Source organism: Amblyomma mixtum, chromosome 7 (assembly GCF_055824585.1).
Source record: "Amblyomma mixtum isolate Tamu chromosome 7, ASM5582458v1, whole genome shotgun sequence".
Classification (NCBI taxonomy): domain Eukaryota; kingdom Metazoa; phylum Arthropoda; class Arachnida; order Ixodida; family Ixodidae; genus Amblyomma; species Amblyomma mixtum.
The window spans coordinates 67810166-67816228 of record NC_143018.1 but is presented as its reverse complement, the minus strand read 5'-3'; positions in this window follow the sequence as shown (position 1 = coordinate 67816228).

Here is a 6063-nt window from a genome sequence, read left to right as displayed (position 1 = left end):
GGTGTGACGTCACCATACCACGTGGTCTGCACGGCATACAACCGCAGCGACGGCACAAGTTGGAGCCCCATCTCTCATCTGTCGTGACGTCATTGTGTCACGTGGTGTGACGTCACCATACCACGTGGTCTGCACGGCGTGCAACCGCAGCGACGGCACAAGTTGGAGCCCCGTCTCTCATCTGTCGTGACGTCATTGTGTCACGTGGTGTGACGTCACCATACCACGTGGTCTGCACGGCGTGCAACCGCAGCGACGGCACGAGTTGGAGCCCCGTCTCTCATCTGTCGTGACGTCATTGTGTCACGTGGTGTGCACGGCGTGTAACCGTCCCGAAGGTCTTGGGTTATCTATTGCAATATGCTTCGCATAAAAAATAAATCAGCTTTTCTACAGAGCAGTTTCCCCGACGGTGCTTTGCATGTCGGGCTTCCTTTTAGGGCCCCTAAATACAGAGCGTAAATCGTACCTTAGTGCCACATGTCCGACGTTCTTGGATAAAAATTTTTGAAAATTGGAAAATTTAAGACACTCGTATGGAAATATTGAAGGTAATGATCCATTCTTCTGATATGCAGCAAAATCTTTCTTTCCAAGCGTTTCCATCTATCGCGCCAAAGAGTGAAGACTACCATCGAAAACCAATGGGGAACGCTTTTCTTGATAGCAAAAACGTTAAAGGTGCTCCGAAGAGGATTCTGAACTCGTCTTTTTGCCGCGGGAACTCGATCTACACGTTCCGAGCATTCTTAAAAACTGCGACTTGTAGCCCTGTGTAGCCGATTTCCCTAATGAAATCGAATTAACGTCCGGCTCCCGCCTTTATTTTTTTAATTCTCCCCGTGCGGTGGGCGGAGTCGACCAACGCGTGAAGTGCCTTTCAGCCAGCTCCCTGGAGGCTTTGCATTCGCTTTATTTTGTGTTTTAGGTTCCATGAATAAGTAGTTTCATTCGCAGATAATATAGCCGCAAAATAAGCCCGCAGAAATAAAAATACGCGCGGACTATTTGCTACTACGGACTACTACGTATTGCTCCACTGATGGCAGAGCGGCAAGCCGCCACGGGACTGGCTGAAAGGCACTCCACGCGTTGGTCGACTCCGCCCACCGTACGAGGGAGAATTCAAAAAAAAAAAAAGGCGGGAGCCGGACGTTAATTCGATTTAATTAAGGAAATCGGCTACACAGGGCTATAAATCGTCGTTTCTAAGAAAGCTCCGAACGTGTAGATCGAGTTCCCTTGGCAAAAAGACAAGTTCAGATTCCTCTTCAGTGCACCTTTAAGAGAAAAAGAAAGCTTCAAGACTGTCTTTGGGTAACCTGCGGATATATTGATTGTTACAGTAAAATCTTATATTACATGAAAAATTGCGTTTATTAACGGTTTCCCACTCAAAAATTTTTTTTCTCCAGTATTGTTGACGACACTTCAGGCAGCGGTTTTATAGGAGGATCTACAACTTCTAGTTTGAGACGTTAATCAAGAAATAAATACTTAAATGTTGGCTGAACAGCCACTACTAATTGACACTGCAGACTCGGACATGTAACTCTCACCAGCTCTCAGTTGGGTTCGCTCGGCTAGGGCACTGCGTCTGTTTAAAGATCTAGGTTGGTTTTTCCTGGATCACCGGTATATCTATGCTATATACCAAACATACGCCCACGAGTGACTGGGGGTCATATAAACACTGCAGAGGCGCATTACTGAGCCACAAAGATTGCCGGCAACTCCAGTACCGGCATCCAGTTTGTTTATCGCGTCCATCTCCGGCGCAGCCAGCGTGAATTCAGCCCACCAGTAGCGCAGAAACTGCACCTTTACTGCAAGACTCAAGTTTACTCTAGACCTGGCCTTCGCATACCTGTGACAGCGGGATAAGTAAAATAAACAGCACCGTATTGACCAAACCTTAGGGCAGGCCTTATATTTAAGTGCACCGGCGGCATTGATCCGGACATCAAAGCTTATGTAGAGCCACGGTCAAGAATACACAGAAAACAGGGTTCGTTCTTAAGCCATGCCATGGAAGTTTGGTTTATTAGGGTTTAACGTCCCGAAGCAACTTAGGCTATGAGGGACGCCGTAGTGAAGGGCTCCGGGAAGTTTGACCACCTGGGGTCCTTTAACGTGCACTGACATCGCACAGCACACGGGCCTCTAGAATTTCGCCTTCATCGAAATTCGGCCGCCGCGGCCGGGATCGAACCCGCGTCTTTCGGATCAGCAGCCGAGCGCCGTAACCACTGAGCCACCACGGCGGGTCCATGCCATGGAAGTGTTAACAGTAGAACGTCTGGCACCCTGTAAGCTCCAGAGGAGTGCCGATGAGAGTTCTGATCAGCTTCGAAAGATTTGAAGCCGGGGCGATCCAATACATGTCAAACTGCATGTTCGATATGTTCAGGTAGTATACCCGGGTGGATTGTGCGTTTCTAACATAGGGCCGAATACCACGGAAGACTCCCCACTACATTTGCAACCACCCAGCTTCTGTCGCGGAGCTGTTGTTGAACCGGTCACTTGATGGTGTGTCCCCTTATTCAACTATGCAGTTCTGTGTCTGCAGTTCACTTCAGCACCACCTCCATCGACCACTAGCACTCTTCATTTTTCCCGGCATTGAACTTTTGTTTCTCTCTTTCTCCATCACTAGTGACGCTTCATTTGCTTTCTGGCTTCTTTCAAAGGCTTCCCTCGAAGCCGTTCGTATTATATTGCCTCGTTCAAATATCTTTACTGAATGTAACTCGAATCGTAGGGACAGTTTGTGCGTCGGTTTCATAGGAAAGGAAAGGAACCTGACGCCTTTTTTTGATGTACTCTTTCTGAGTTAATTTGGTTCACTACAGAAACAGCCAGGGTTTTTATACCAGAAACGAAATCAGCGTTGCATCTTAGTAATCATGGCTATAAGCCAATCTCTACGTAAACGCCCGTCCTGTTAGTAAACATGCTTGCCAATTGTTTTTGATCTCTTGGTATTTTCTTCAGTAGTGAATGCAATGTGATTATGGCTATTGGCATACTCTTCTGCTATTAATAACCTGTCACGCTGCTCAAAGAGTGAGCACAAACTCATTTTAATGTATAAGCAATTCATAAAGGTGCACATCTGCGCGAGGTGAGCTCCAAATCATTACAGCCGCCGAAGCAAGAATGGGGAATTCGGTGGCGAAAACGAAAAGCAGCGGCTCCTTTCAATGTTCTCCACATCTCCTTCAGTCAGTCGAACAAAATGCATCGCGATTCCTATTATGGAAGTTAACTACCCTTCTCTCACATTCCTGACCCAGTCTGTTGCACGTTTTTGTCCTTGTTCAGTTCTGCTGCTTCCTGGATTTATTCTCGAACAGCTCCTTTCCAGCCGCCACGCGTTCCCGTTAAAACTACTTAGGTTTTCTTCATGTTGGCACACACGCACTGGATAGCCGTATTACGGGGATGAAAAGCACGGCTGAATGTGCAGTTCCATTTTGTTAATTTATTTTTGTCATGGCTCGTATCCCTGTCCTATCTTTGAAACCGCAAACTACCTGCGAACTGCTTCGAGAAAAGACATGGCTACGTTACTAAAGTTAGCCAGTAGTGTAGTGCGTGCGCTCGAGTCCTTAAGAAGAGATTCGCATACACCTGCGTTTGTCTCCAAAGGACCCTGGGGATATTCTAGTCAGTCCTCAATCGCCTACATCGCTGTTCGAAGTTCGCCCGAGGCAACTCCGTTAGATTTCCTCGAACACACAAACACTCCGACAAGTCGCCCTCGCTTCCCTTATCCTGACGGTAGCCGGGCTGTTTCCAACCAGGAAGACGAGCCCGCAGGCACGGACGTCGAGCCGCGTGCATCAAACGGAAGCAGCATCAGTAGCGCCGGTGACCGCTATTACGCCCTGGGCCGAGACCGACGCGAAGGAGGCAAGGAGCGCACCATAACAATGTGACCTTGCACACCTGACTGACGCCGTATCGTAAAACGGTTCCACTTGCACCCAGGTGCGCCCGGGCGGGGAACAAACTTTCCGAGCTGCGCCCACGATGCGTGTGTTATGCGGGGCCCCGCGTGCGTCCACTACCGCCTCTCCTGATGCAGCGGAGTCGAGGGGCAATCTTCTTGGCTTCGCTCCGGCGCGCCGACGGAAAAGCCACCATTTGTCTCGGCCGCCGACCAAGTGCTTCTTCCAAAGAGGTGCCGGCCCAGCGAGATTCGGACGAATCTCCGGCATTCTGTCGACGCTCTTCGCCAACAAGCCACTCGCCAACGTCCCCCCTCTCCCCCGTACAAGGCTTCACCTCCTCCTCTTGTTCTTCTTCCTACTCCTATGATCTGCAACGCCTCAAGAGATCCTGACGTGTCTGCAGGAGGTGGTGGTCGCTCAGCCGATGCTTGAGGTACGTTGCCGGACTCCTGGTAGACGCGGCGTCGGCCTCGCGAAAGAAGGAAAGGAGGAAGGGTGCAGAGAGGGTCAAACTTGAGCTTTCCGCTCAGGTGACTCCGTTTAAGGGGCCACGCCAGTGCGCCGGACCTTTCTTTCTTTTTTCCTGGCGGAGAAAACGCCGCGGTGCTCTACGCGCTCCTCCTTCGCCCTCAGCTCCGATCTTCGCTCTTAATCCTCCTCGCCTGCCTTCTTTAACTCCTCGCACTTCGTTTTCGGCCGCTGCCGGGAGCTGAGAAAGGTGGGGGGGGAGGTGGCAGGCGCGGGCTGGCGGGATTCAGTTCAGCGATCCATTTTATTCAGGGGCCGTCGATAGAATGAACCGGTTCCCCGCTGCGAAGTTGAGGACCGCTACGCGAGAGGTGCGTGGCCGTCGCCTTTTGTTCGCGTGCCGTCGACGCAGTGGCCGAAACCTGTTTCGACGCGGCGATGCGGACGGAGCTGTCCGTGGAGGGCCCAGCGCTCCCGTGGCGAGAAAGTCCCGTTGCGCCGAGCTGCGAAGGTCAAGGCGCTGAGGTGATGACCCGCGCCGGAGCCGATAGGCCGGAACCGTTGAAGCGAGACGAGCTGCCGGTATTGCATTTGGTGCTCCCGGTAGAGAGAGATGGGGAGGAGGGCGACGCCCGGCTGCAGCGTTGGTCGTCCGAGGAAGAACGTGCTATCGAGCGCCCTGTCTGTATTCAGCTCCTGCAAGATGTAGCCCCTCTGACATCGATGGCACCCAAAGATGTCAAGCCTTGGTGCTGAAGAATGTCGTCTTCGAGAGCGGCAGCTCTTGTGTGTTTGTGTGCCAGAGACCAGCGCGGACACGTGTGAACGCGATATGCGCTCCTGACGAAGTTCGCCCGGGATATCCATACAATCACGTTTTATATTGTGCCGAACTCTTCAAGCGCAGTCACCGGGGAGAGAGCCAATCCTATTGTTTTTTCAAGAACTACATACCGAAAATCCTGTGCCAAAGATCATCACCGCTCTCGAAGAGGCATCTCGCTACAGGGTAGTAACCTGTCATTTATTTCGCAACATCGTTTTGGGACTTCAAGCAATGCTGCTTTATCGATATTGATATTTGCCAAAGAAGACAAGACTTTATTAACGTCCCTTTCACCTCTTGAAAGGTAATACAGTGTCAAATCTGTTTATAATTCTAAGCGACCAGCGGTTTTCTAGCGTTGTTACGCCTTCCATTGTTGCTAGCCGACTGCGACTTCAGCAACTCTTCACGGCCATAGAAGTGCATCAAGTAACCAGGGCAGCAAAAATGTGCCTAGTTGTTTTCCGTGGACAGATTTACTCGTGAGAACGAAGCGAGATCTTGATCATTCTTTTTACCCTTTATGTTTTCACTAACTTTCAGCGCCCATATATATTCTACTGTTTATTTCCCGTGCAATATTCTCGACATCGAGCACAGTGCAACACGCAGCCTTCCATGATTTGCCCTTCGTGCGCCAAACCTTTCTGTGCGACACATTGAAGCAGTGTGGCAGCCTTTGCTCGGAACTCATCGAGTCACGGTGAGGGCGAGCCAAACTCTGTGCGGTGTGTGGCCCGTCATCATTCATCGATTATCCACAGCCCTCCTCGAACAACGGAACTAGTCTCAGACTGGAGTGGACCCGGT